The sequence below is a fragment of the Microcebus murinus genome, unplaced genomic scaffold (assembly GCF_040939455.1).
Source record: "Microcebus murinus isolate Inina unplaced genomic scaffold, M.murinus_Inina_mat1.0 scaf006_hap2_Mmur4.0, whole genome shotgun sequence".
Taxonomy (NCBI): Eukaryota; Metazoa; Chordata; class Mammalia; order Primates; family Cheirogaleidae; genus Microcebus; species Microcebus murinus.
In genome coordinates this window covers 241,757-254,759 of record NW_027438952.1, presented here as the reverse complement: position 1 = coordinate 254,759, position 13,003 = coordinate 241,757, and the positions used below count along the sequence as shown (strand labels likewise).

General features: G+C 63.0%; 3 non-coding genes across 3 annotated transcripts; all 3 read left to right on the top strand.

Annotated features, from left to right (window-relative positions):
* Positions 1-1,995: 1,995 nt before the first annotated feature.
* Positions 1,996-2,114, top strand: LOC142866713 (5S ribosomal RNA). Its single transcript, XR_012916541.1, has one exon. It is a non-coding gene; the product is annotated as a 5S ribosomal RNA (ribosomal RNA).
* A 3,796-nt stretch (positions 2,115-5,910) lies between these two features.
* On the top strand, positions 5,911-6,029 carry LOC142866442 (5S ribosomal RNA). Its single transcript, XR_012916423.1, has one exon. It is a non-coding gene; the product is annotated as a 5S ribosomal RNA (ribosomal RNA).
* Positions 6,030-9,817: 3,788 nt separating this feature from the next.
* On the top strand, positions 9,818-9,936 carry LOC142866711 (5S ribosomal RNA). The gene has a single exon (XR_012916539.1). It is a non-coding gene; the product is annotated as a 5S ribosomal RNA (ribosomal RNA).
* The last annotated feature ends 3,067 nt before the right edge of the window (positions 9,937-13,003 follow it).

The window sequence follows — 13,003 nt, the reverse complement described above, 5'->3', positions numbered from 1 at the left end:
TGGGCTGCGGCTCCCCGCAAGGGGAGAGCCGCGGAGGTGGGGACCGCCTCCTGATGGGGACGTACACGCAGCTCTCCACGTCGGATTCCGGGGCTCTCTGTCCTGCCCGAAGGCCCAGCTGGCCTGCGGGTCCTTAGAGTGGCAAAAACCTCCGAAAACTGAGACTGAGGGTCCGGTGGGTGTCTGCACTTTTGTGCTGGGCACCCCAGGGAGGCCCGGGGGCTGGCTGGACAACGCGGTCTGCTCGGCCAGGGGGGGGGGTTGGAGGAGCAACTGATGCCCTTTGCACTTTGGGTAGCAAGAGTCTGAGGTGTCTCTGAGCCCTGTGCCCTGTGGGGGCGGGGCGGGGGGGAGGAGGAGGAGGAGGAGGAGGAGGAGGAGGTGGGAAGGGCCGGGGCCTGCAGTCCTGTTCCCGGGGTGGCACGGCAAGTGGCTTCTTCCACAGGCTGCTTGGCCTGGGCTCCCTGCACCTGGGCCTTTGGAGGACCGGCCCTGTGCTTGCCAACACTTCCTGCAGGGACCCAGAGCTGGGAGGTGGCATCTCTCAGCCCTGGGTCGGGCAGAGCCCCAGCGGGCCATGCCCACAACCTCTCTCAGCACCGGTCCCCCAGAAGGCTCCTTTGGGACCAGGATTCTCTTGCGGTGACTCTTTAAGGTCTGGCCCCTGGATGGAGGGGCACCAGGAGTAGAGGAGCAGGAAGGGGAAGGGGGTGGCCATGCGAGGGGACACTTTGAGGCCAAGTCCCAGCTTCAGCCTGATCCTCCTGGGAACCCCGCTCTGAGACAAGGAGCCGGGCTTCGCATTCCCACAGCAGCCAGTCGTGGGCTGAGGACACCTGGGGCGTTGGGAACTCCCTGGCTTCTCCTTGGTTTAACATCTAGAGCTGCTTGTGAATCGCGCCGCCACACACACCCGAGCGCAGGTGTCTTCCGCACAGACTGCGGGCCTCGCTCTTCTGAATGCCGCTGGCTCGCCACCCACCCACGGGTGAACCTGGTCAGGGTGCTTTCTCTCAGGGGCAGACTCTTTTCCGGGCGGGCTACCGGTGTCTCTGCTCGTTTCTTTCTTCCATTTCGGGAAAGTCTTCCTTGCTGGGTGTGGAAATCTCCTATGCCTTCCCTCGCCTATTCTGTCAGCTTTAAAATTCTCTTTCAGTTGCCACCCTCACAGATGGATTAGGAAACTCTTTCCGGTGCACTCATTAGTGAAATGACCTCCAGGAAGCTGGAATCCAATATCTAATGGCCGATTTTTAGCGAGTCCACACGCCAGGGTGGTCGGGGTCCAATGCAGCCCTGGCCAGGCCCAGGCCCCTTGGACTGGGCCACAGGAGGACACGGAGGAGGGTCCCGGCCCCCACGAAGCGGTGCCGGCAGTTCTCCACGGGCTTGGGCGTTTTCCAGAGGTAGGAGATGGAGGGGACTGATTTCTTCAGCACCCCCCAAACCACGCCACCCCACCCCACCCATGGGACACATCCCCAGAGAGAGACGCCCCATACACTGGCTGTGCCCCAGCCCTGGCCCGGGGGAATAGGCGGCAGCCCACCCACAGGGCGAGGGGGGGGCACAGCTGAAAGGGGTTGTGGGGGAGGGCGGCCCCTGGCTGGGGTCAAAGGGCGAGCGTCCCGCGCGTGCGCAGTCAGCGGCAGCGACGCGCTGGGGGTGGGCAGCGGGTAGGTGAAGGAGGCCGGGCGAGGAGACGAGGGGGGCTGGGAGGGCTCCACCTTGGCGAGTCCAGCCGTGGAGGCGCATCTTGTGTGAGTGTGAGTGAGTGTGAGTGTGTGTGTGTGTGTATAGAGAGACAGCCCCCCACCCCGCCCCGCCCCGCCCCGCCCCGCCCATCACCCCCGTCGCTGGGAGCCCGCGGGACCCGGCCGGCGAACTCAACCGGCCCGGCCCGGCCCGGCCCGGCGCGGGGCCTGGGGCGGGAGGCGGCGGCGGGGAAGCCCAGAGAGGCTCGGCTTCTCGAGCGGGGCAGGGGCGCCCTCCGCCGTCTAGGGCCACACCACCCTGAACGCGCCCGATCTCGTCTGGTCTCGGAAGCTAAGCAGGGTCGGGCCTGGTTAGTACTTGGATGGGAGACCGCCTGGGAATACCGGGTGCCACAGGCTGCTGCTTTTTTTTTTTTTTTTTTCTTGCCTCTTGTTCTGTCCCCTTTCTGGGAGCGAGGCGGCGGCCCGGGGTGGGGGTCACCCCCACCCTCAGCGCCCGCGCGGTGCCTGGCGCCCCAGCCCGCACCGGGGGGCCTCCTCTTGTCCCAAGCCGCGACACCGCGGCCACGCGGCAGCATGCGTGGCATCTGGACTGTCAGGTCTCAGACCAAAGGTCTGCTCTGTGGGAACCGACACGCTGGAGGAAACCTTGAGAGTCTGAGAGGGGAGGGAGTTCCAGAAGAAGGCCAGGATGTCATTTTGAGGGAGTATGTGACCAGAACTCGTCCCGTTGCTTTTGGGGTTCTATGGGCTACACGCAGGAATCTTTGGTGGTGGCACCTGATGTTGGGGGATCCGGAGTCACACCCAGACCTGCTCCACAGGCCTCCTTTTACTTTTCTCTTCGGATTCATTATTTTTAAAAAGTGTCTCTTACCTCTAGGATTGCATTTTCTTTTCTCTCTCTTTTGAAGCAGATGATGGGAGTACAAGTATTCAGGTGACATGTGTTGCCCGTGCCGCCCTCCCCCCTGTGTTCTTTTTTTTTTTTTTTTTTGAGACAGAGTCTCGTTTTGCTGCCCAGGCTAGAGTGAGTGCCATGGCGTCAGCCTAGCTCACAGCAACCTCAATCTCCGGGCTCAAGCAATCCTGCTGCCTCAGCCTCCCGAGTAGTTGGGACTACAGGCATGCACCACCACGCCCGGCTGTGTTTTTCTATATATATTAGTTGGCCAATTAATTTCTTTCTATTTTTAGTAGAGACGGGGTCTCGCTCTTGCTCAGGCTGGTTTCGAACTCCTGACCTGGAGCAATCCGCCCGCCTCGGCCTCCCAGAGAGCTAGGATTACAGGCGTGAGCCACCGCGCCCGGCCCCCCCTGTGTTCTTATTCATATACCTCTCATGTTGTTCCAGCGTATTGTGGGGGTACCAATGTTAAGGTCGGGTGCCTTGCCCTCTCCAAGCCTCCCCCCTCGGGTCAGAGCTTCAAGTGCGCCCATCCCCCAGTCGGTGCGCACCCACCCCATGCCTAATGGATGTGTATGCCCCTCCCCTCCCCCCACCCGCCCGCCCGACACCCACCCGATGAAGGTGATTCCTCTCTGTCCACTTAGGCGTCCATCCGTTCGTACCAATTTGCTGGTGAGCGCGCTCACGTGGTGCTCGTGTGTCCATTCTTGGGATACCTGGCCTACTGGAACGGGTTCCAGCTCTGGCCAGGAGAACACGAGAGGCGCCCTCTCACCGCTGCTCCTCACAGCCGAATGGCACTCCGTGGTGTCCACGCGCCACATTTTATTGATGCACTCCTGGATGGATGGGCACTCGGGTCGCTTCCACGTCTTTGGGATTGTGAATTGTGCCCTAACTGTAACCCTAACCCTTACCCAGCCCGTCTCCTCTGCCCCTGCCTGACGCACTCCTCCCCGGCCAGGCCCGTCACTGTCCTGGGCCCCCGCCTGACCGGCTCCTCCCCGCCCGGCCGGTCACCGTCCTCTGCCCCTGCCTGACACGCTCCTTCCCGCCCGGCCTCTCACCGTCCTCGGCCCCTGCCTGACCGGCTCCTCCGTCGCCTGGGCCTTCCAAGGGCTTGGTGTGGATGCTGCTTTCAGGAAGCCCTCCAGAAACCCGGCAGCAGGGTGGCCGCAGCAGTCTCCAGCAGCCGTCCCTAAGTCGCGTGAGTGCGGGGGACGTGCCCCCGCTGTGCCGCGGGGGCCCAGCCTGGTGTCTTCCCTGAGGCCCTGCGGCTGCCGGCTGGGCTGCGGCTCCCCGCAAGGGGAGAGCCGCGGAGGTGGGGACCGCCTCCTGATGGGGACGTACACGCAGCTCTCCACGTCGGATTCCGGGGCTCTCTGTCCTGCCCGAAGGCCCAGCTGGCCTGCGGGTCCTTAGAGTGGCAAAAACCTCCGAAAACTGAGACTGAGGGTCCGGTGGGTGTCTGCACTTTTGTGCTGGGCACCCCAGGGAGGCCCGGGGGCTGGCTGGACAACGCGGTCTGCTCGGCCAGGGGGGGGGGGTTGGAGGAGCAACTGATGCCCTTTGCACTTTGGGTAGCAAGAGTCTGAGGTGTCTCTGAGCCCTGTGCCCTGTGGGGGCGGGGCGGGGGGGAGGAGGAGGAGGAGGAGGAGGAGGAGGAGGTGGGAAGGGCCGGGGCCTGCAGTCCTGTTCCCGGGGTGGCACGGCAAGTGGCTTCTTCCACAGGCTGCTTGGCCTGGGCTCCCTGCACCTGGGCCTTTGGAGGACCGGCCCTGTGCTTGCCAACACTTCCTGCAGGGACCCAGAGCTGGGAGGTGGCATCTCTCAGCCCTGGGTCGGGCAGAGCCCCAGCGGGCCATGCCCACAACCTCTCTCAGCACCGGTCCCCCAGAAGGCTCCTTTGGGACCAGGATTCTCTTGGGGTGACTCTTTAAGGTCTGGCCCCTGGATGGAGGGGCACCAGGAGTAGAGGAGCAGGAAGGGGAAGGGGGTGGCCATGCGAGGGGACACTTTGAGGCCAAGTCCCAGCTTCAGCCTGATCCTCCTGGGAACCCCGCTCTGAGACAAGGAGCCGGGCTTCGCATTCCCACAGCAGCCAGTCGTGGGCTGAGGACACCTGGGGCGTTGGGAACTCCCTGGCTTCTCCTTGGTTTAACATCTAGAGCTGCTTGTGAATCGCGCCACCACACACACCCGAGCGCAGGTGTCTTCCGCACAGACTGCGGGCCTCGCTCTTCTGAATGCCGCTGGCTCGCCACCCACCCACGGGTGAACCTGGTCAGGGTGCTTTCTCTCAGGGGCAGACTCTTTTCCGGGCGGGCTACCGGTGTCTCTGTTTGCTCGTTTCTTTCTTCCATTTCGGGAAAGTCTTCCTTGCTGGGTGTGGAAATCTCCTATGCCTTCCCTCGCCTATTCTGTCAGCTTTAAAATTCTCTTTCAGTTGCCACCCTCACAGATGGATTAGGAAACTCTTTCCGGTGCACTCATTAGTGAAATGACCTCCAGGAAGCTGGAATCCAATATCTAATGGCCGATTTTTAGCGAGTCCACACGCCAGGGTGGTCGGGGTCCAATGCAGCCCCGGCCAGGCCCAGGCCCCTTGGACTGGGCCACAGGAGGACACGGAGGAGGGTCCCGGCCCCCACGAAGCGGTGCCGGCAGTTCTCCACGGGCTTGGGCGTTTTCCAGAGGTAGGAGATGGAGGGGACTGATTTCTTCAGCACCCCCCAAACCACGCCACCCCACCCCACCCATGGGACACATCCCCAGAGAGAGACGCCCCATACACTGGCTGTGCCCCAGCCCTGGCCCGGGGGAATAGGCGGCAGCCCACCCACAGGGCGAGGGGGGGGCACAGCTGAAAGGGGTTGTGGGGGAGGGCGGCCCCTGGCTGGGGTCAAAGGGCGAGCGTCCCGCGCGTGCGCAGTCAGCGGCAGCGACGCGCTGGGGGTGGGCAGCGGGTAGGTGAAGGAGGCCGGGCGAGGAGACGAGGGGGGCTGGGAGGGCTCCACCTTGGCGAGTCCAGCCGTGGAGGCGCATCTTGTGTGAGTGTGAGTGAGTGTGAGTGTGTGTGTGTGTGTATAGAGAGACAGCCCCCCACCCCGCCCCGCCCCGCCCCGCCCCGCCCATCACCCCCGTCGCTGGGAGCCCGCGGGACCCGGCCGGCGAACTCAACCGGCCCGGCCCGGCCCGGCCCGGCGCGGGGCCTGGGGCGGGAGGCGGCGGCGGGGAAGCCCAGAGAGGCTCGGCTTCTCGAGCGGGGCAGGGGCGCCCTCCGCCGTCTAGGGCCACACCACCCTGAACGCCCCCGATCTCGTCTGGTCTCGGAAGCTAAGCAGGGTCGGGCCTGGTTAGTACTTGGATGGGAGACCGCCTGGGAATACCGGGTGCCACAGGCTGCTGCTTTTTTTTTTTTTTTTTCTTGCCTCTTGTTCTGTCCCCTTTCTGGGAGCGAGGCGGCGGCCCGGGGTGGGGGTCACCCCCACCCTCAGCGCCCGCGCGGTGCCTGGCGCCCCAGCCCGCACCGGGGGGCCTCCTCTTGTCCCAAGCCGCGACACCGCGGCCACGCGGCAGCATGCGTGGCATCTGGACTGTCAGGTCTCAGACCAAAGGTCTGCTCTGTGGGAACCGACACGCTGGAGGAAACCTTGAGAGTCTGAGAGGGGAGGGAGTTCCAGAAGAAGGCCAGGATGTCATTTTGAGGGAGTATGTGACCAGAACTCGTCCCGTTGCTTTTGGGGTTCTATGGGCTACACGCAGGAATCTTTGGTGGTGGCACCTGATGTTGGGGGATCCGGAGTCACACCCAGACCTGCTCCACAGGCCTCCTTTTACTTTTCTCTTCGGATTCATTATTTTTAAAAAGTGTCTCTTACCTCTAGGATTGCATTTTCTTTTCTCTCTCTTTTCAAGCAGATGATGGGAGTACAAGTATTCAGGTGACATGTGTTGCCCGTGCCGCCCTCCCCCCTGTGTTCTTTTTTTTTTTTTTTTTTTGAGACAGAGTCTCGTTTTGCTGCCCAGGCTAGAGTGAGTGCCATGGCGTCAGCCTAGCTCACAGCAACCTCAATCTCCGGGCTCAAGCAATCCTGCTGCCTCAGCCTCCCGAGTAGTTGGGACTACAGGCATGCACCACCACGCCCGGCTGTGTTTTTCTATATATATTAGTTGGCCAATTAATTTCTTTCTATTTTTAGTAGAGACGGGGTCTCGCTCTTGCTCAGGCTGGTTTCGAACTCCTGACCTGGAGCAATCCGCCCGCCTCGGCCTCCCAGAGAGCTAGGATTACAGGCGTGAGCCACCGCGCCCGGCCCCCCCTGTGTTCTTATTCATATACCTCTCATGTTGTTCCAGCGTATTGTGGGGGTACCAATGTTAAGGTCGGGTGCCTTGCCCTCTCCAAGCCTCCCCCCTCGGGTCAGAGCTTCAAGTGCGCCCATCCCCCAGTCGGTGCGCACCCACCCCATGCCTAATGGATGTGTATGCCCCTCCCCTCCCCCCACCCGCCCGCCCGACACCCACCCGATGAAGGTGATTCCTCTCTGTCCACTTAGGCGTCCATCCGTTCGTACCAATTTGCTGGTGAGCGCGCTCACGTGGTGCTCGTGTGTCCATTCTTGGGATACCTGGCCTACTGGAACGGGTTCCAGCTCTGGCCAGGAGAACACGAGAGGCGCCCTCTCACCGCTGCTCCTCACAGCCGAATGGCACTCCGTGGTGTCCACGCGCCACATTTTATTGATGCACTCCTGGATGGATGGGCACTCGGGTCGCTTCCACGTCTTTGGGATTGTGAATTGTGCCCTAACTGTAACCCTAACCCTTACCCAGCCCGTCTCCTCTGCCCCTGCCTGACGCACTCCTCCCCGGCCAGGCCCGTCACTGTCCTGGGCCCCCGCCTGACCGGCTCCTCCCCGCCCGGCCGGTCACCGTCCTCTGCCCCTGCCTGACACGCTCCTTCCCGCCCGGCCTCTCACCGTCCTCGGCCCCTGCCTGACCGGCTCCTCCGTCGCCTGGGCCTTCCAAGGGCTTGGTGTGGATGCTGCTTCCAGGAAGCCCTCCAGAAACCCGGCAGCAGGGTGGCCGCAGCAGTCTCCAGCAGCCGTCCCTAAGTCGCGTGAGTGCGGGGGACGTGCCCCCGCTGTGCCGCGGGGGCCCAGCCTGGTGTCTTCCCTGAGGCCCTGCGGCTGCCGGCTGGGCTGCGGCTCCCCGCAAGGGGAGAGCCGCGGAGGTGGGGACCGCCTCCTGATGGGGACGTACACGCAGCTCTCCACGTCGGATTCCGGGGCTCTCTGTCCTGCCCGAAGGCCCAGCTGGCCTGCGGGTCCTTAGAGTGGCAAAAACCTCCGAAAACTGAGACTGAGGGTCCGGTGGGTGTCTGCACTTTTGTGCTGGGCACCCCAGGGAGGCCCGGGGGCTGGCTGGACAACGCGGTCTGCTCGGCCAGGGGGGGGGGTTGGAGGAGCAACTGATGCCCTTTGCACTTTGGGTAGCAAGAGTCTGAGGTGTCTCTGAGCCCTGTGCCCTGTGGGGGCGGGGCGGGGGGGAGGAGGAGGAGGAGGAGGAGGAGGAGGTGGGAAGGGCCGGGGCCTGCAGTCCTGTTCCCGGGGTGGCACGGCAAGTGGCTTCTTCCACAGGCTGCTTGGCCTGGGCTCCCTGCACCTGGGCCTTTGGAGGACCGGCCCTGTGCTTGCCAACACTTCCTGCAGGGACCCAGAGCTGGGAGGTGGCATCTCTCAGCCCTGGGTCGGGCAGAGCCCCAGCGGGCCATGCCCACAACCTCTCTCAGCACCGGTCCCCCAGAAGGCTCCTTTGGGACCAGGATTCTCTTGCGGTGACTCTTTAAGGTCTGGCCCCTGGATGGAGGGGCACCAGGAGTAGAGGAGCAGGAAGGGGAAGGGGGTGGCCATGCGAGGGGACACTTTGAGGCCAAGTCCCAGCTTCAGCCTGATCCTCCTGGGAACCCCGCTCTGAGACAAGGAGCCGGGCTTCGCATTCCCACAGCAGCCAGTCGTGGGCTGAGGACACCTGGGGCGTTGGGAACTCCCTGGCTTCTCCTTGGTTTAACATCTAGAGCTGCTTGTGAATCGCGCCGCCACACACACCCGAGCGCAGGTGTCTTCCGCACAGACTGCGGGCCTCGCTCTTCTGAATGCCGCTGGCTCGCCACCCACCCACGGGTGAACCTGGTCAGGGTGCTTTCTCTCAGGGGCAGACTCTTTTCCGGGCGGGCTACCGGTGTCTCTGCTCGTTTCTTTCTTCCATTTCGGGAAAGTCTTCCTTGCTGGGTGTGGAAATCTCCTATGCCTTCCCTCGCCTATTCTGTCAGCTTTAAAATTCTCTTTCAGTTGCCACCCTCACAGATGGATTAGGAAACTCTTTCCGGTGCACTCATTAGTGAAATGACCTCCAGGAAGCTGGAATCCAATATCTAATGGCCGATTTTTAGCGAGTCCACACGCCAGGGTGGTCGGGGTCCAATGCAGCCCCGGCCAGGCCCAGGCCCCTTGGACTGGGCCACAGGAGGACACGGAGGAGGGTCCCGGCCCCCACGAAGCGGTGCCGGCAGTTCTCCACGGGCTTGGGCGTTTTCCAGAGGTAGGAGATGGAGGGGACTGATTTCTTCAGCACCCCCCAAACCACGCCACCCCACCCCACCCATGGGACACATCCCCAGAGAGAGACGCCCCATACACTGGCTGTGCCCCAGCCCTGGCCCGGGGGAATAGGCGGCAGCCCACCCACAGGGCGAGGGGGGGGCACAGCTGAAAGGGGTTGTGGGGGAGGGCGGCCCCTGGCTGGGGTCAAAGGGCGAGCGTCCCGCGCGTGCGCAGTCAGCGGCAGCGACGCGCTGGGGGTGGGCAGCGGGTAGGTGAAGGAGGCCGGGCGAGGAGACGAGGGGGGCTGGGAGGGCTCCACCTTGGCGAGTCCAGCCGTGGAGGCGCATCTTGTGTGAGTGTGAGTGAGTGTGAGTGTGTGTGTGTGTGTATAGAGAGACAGCCCCCCACCCCGCCCCGCCCCGCCCCGCCCCGCCCATCACCCCCGTCGCTGGGAGCCCGCGGGACCCGGCCGGCGAACTCAACCGGCCCGGCCCGGCCCGGCCCGGCGCGGGGCCTGGGGCGGGAGGCGGCGGCGGGGAAGCCCAGAGAGGCTCGGCTTCTCGAGCGGGGCAGGGGCGCCCTCCGCCGTCTAGGGCCACACCACCCTGAACGCGCCCGATCTCGTCTGGTCTCGGAAGCTAAGCAGGGTCGGGCCTGGTTAGTACTTGGATGGGAGACCGCCTGGGAATACCGGGTGCCACAGGCTGCTGCTTTTTTTTTTTTTTTTTTCTTGCCTCTTGTTCTGTCCCCTTTCTGGGAGCGAGGCGGCGGCCCGGGGTGGGGGTCACCCCCACCCTCAGCGCCCGCGCGGTGCCTGGCGCCCCAGCCCGCACCGGGGGGCCTCCTCTTGTCCCAAGCCGCGACACCGCGGCCACGCGGCAGCATGCGTGGCATCTGGACTGTCAGGTCTCAGACCAAAGGTCTGCTCTGTGGGAACCGACACGCTGGAGGAAACCTTGAGAGTCTGAGAGGGGAGGGAGTTCCAGAAGAAGGCCAGGATGTCATTTTGAGGGAGTATGTGACCAGAACTCGTCCCGTTGCTTTTGGGGTTCTATGGGCTACACGCAGGAATCTTTGGTGGTGGCACCTGATGTTGGGGGATCCGGAGTCACACCCAGACCTGCTCCACAGGCCTCCTTTTACTTTTCTCTTCGGATTCATTATTTTTAAAAAGTGTCTCTTACCTCTAGGATTGCATTTTCTTTTCTCTCTCTTTTGAAGCAGATGATGGGAGTACAAGTATTCAGGTGACATGTGTTGCCCGTGCCGCCCTCCCCCCTGTGTTCTTTTTTTTTTTTTTTTTTGAGACAGAGTCTCGTTTTGCTGCCCAGGCTAGAGTGAGTGCCATGGCGTCAGCCTAGCTCACAGCAACCTCAATCTCCGGGCTCAAGCAATCCTGCTGCCTCAGCCTCCCGAGTAGTTGGGACTACAGGCATGCACCACCACGCCCGGCTGTGTTTTTCTATATATATTAGTTGGCCAATTAATTTCTTTCTATTTTTAGTAGAGACGGGGTCTCGCTCTTGCTCAGGCTGGTTTCGAACTCCTGACCTGGAGCAATCCGCCCGCCTCGGCCTCCCAGAGAGCTAGGATTACAGGCGTGAGCCACCGCGCCCGGCCCCCCCTGTGTTCTTATTCATATACCTCTCATGTTGTTCCAGCGTATTGTGGGGGTACCAATGTTAAGGTCGGGTGCCTTGCCCTCTCCAAGCCTCCCCCCTCGGGTCAGAGCTTCAAGTGCGCCCATCCCCCAGTCGGTGCGCACCCACCCCATGCCTAATGGATGTGTATGCCCCTCCCCTCCCCCCACCCGCCCGCCCGACACCCACCCGATGAAGGTGATTCCTCTCTGTCCACTTAGGCGTCCATCCGTTCGTACCAATTTGCTGGTGAGCGCGCTCACGTGGTGCTCGTGTGTCCATTCTTGGGATACCTGGCCTACTGGAACGGGTTCCAGCTCTGGCCAGGAGAACACGAGAGGCGCCCTCTCACCGCTGCTCCTCACAGCCGAATGGCACTCCGTGGTGTCCACGCGCCACATTTTATTGATGCACTCCTGGATGGATGGGCACTCGGGTCGCTTCCACGTCTTTGGGATTGTGAATTGTGCCCTAACTGTAACCCTAACCCTTACCCAGCCCGTCTCCTCTGCCCCTGCCTGACGCACTCCTCCCCGGCCAGGCCCGTCACTGTCCTGGGCCCCCGCCTGACCGGCTCCTCCCCGCCCGGCCGGTCACCGTCCTCTGCCCCTGCCTGACACGCTCCTTCCCGCCCGGCCTCTCACCGTCCTCGGCCCCTGCCTGACCGGCTCCTCCGTCGCCTGGGCCTTCCAAGGGCTTGGTGTGGATGCTGCTTTCAGGAAGCCCTCCAGAAACCCGGCAGCAGGGTGGCCGCAGCAGTCTCCAGCAGCCGTCCCTAAGTCGCGTGAGTGCGGGGGACGTGCCCCCGCTGTGCCGCGGGGGCCCAGCCTGGTGTCTTCCCTGAGGCCCTGCGGCTGCCGGCTGGGCTGCGGCTCCCCGCAAGGGGAGAGCCGCGGAGGTGGGGACCGCCTCCTGATGGGGACGTACACGCAGCTCTCCACGTCGGATTCCGGGGCTCTCTGTCCTGCCCGAAGGCCCAGCTGGCCTGCGGGTCCTTAGAGTGGCAAAAACCTCCGAAAACTGAGACTGAGGGTCCGGTGGGTGTCTGCACTTTTGTGCTGGGCACCCCAGGGAGGCCCGGGGGCTGGCTGGACAACGCGGTCTGCTCGGCCAGGGGGGGGGGGTTGGAGGAGCAACTGATGCCCTTTGCACTTTGGGTAGCAAGAGTCTGAGGTGTCTCTGAGCCCTGTGCCCTGTGGGGGCGGGGCGGGGGGGAGGAGGAGGAGGAGGAGGAGGAGGAGGAGGTGGGAAGGGCCGGGGCCTGCAGTCCTGTTCCCGGGGTGGCACGGCAAGTGGCTTCTTCCACAGGCTGCTTGGCCTGGGCTCCCTGCACCTGGGCCTTTGGAGGACCGGCCCTGTGCTTGCCAACACTTCCTGCAGGGACCCAGAGCTGGGAGGTGGCATCTCTCAGCCCTGGGTCGGGCAGAGCCCCAGCGGGCCATGCCCACAACCTCTCTCAGCACCGGTCCCCCAGAAGGCTCCTTTGGGACCAGGATTCTCTTGGGGTGACTCTTTAAGGTCTGGCCCCTGGATGGAGGGGCACCAGGAGTAGAGGAGCAGGAAGGGGAAGGGGGTGGCCATGCGAGGGGACACTTTGAGGCCAAGTCCCAGCTTCAGCCTGATCCTCCTGGGAACCCCGCTCTGAGACAAGGAGCCGGGCTTCGCATTCCCACAGCAGCCAGTCGTGGGCTGAGGACACCTGGGGCGTTGGGAACTCCCTGGCTTCTCCTTGGTTTAACATCTAGAGCTGCTTGTGAATCGCGCCACCACACACACCCGAGCGCAGGTGTCTTCCGCACAGACTGCGGGCCTCGCTCTTCTGAATGCCGCTGGCTCGCCACCCACCCACGGGTGAACCTGGTCAGGGTGCTTTCTCTCAGGGGCAGACTCTTTTCCGGGCGGGCTACCGGTGTCTCTGTTTGCTCGTTTCTTTCTTCCATTTCGGGAAAGTCTTCCTTGCTGGGTGTGGAAATCTCCTATGCCTTCCCTCGCCTATTCTGTCAGCTTTAAAATTCTCTTTCAGTTGCCACCCTCACAGATGGATTAGGAAACTCTTTCCGGTGCACTCATTAGTGAAATGACCTCCAGGAAGCTGGAATCCAATATCTAATGGCCGATTTTTAGCGAGTCCAC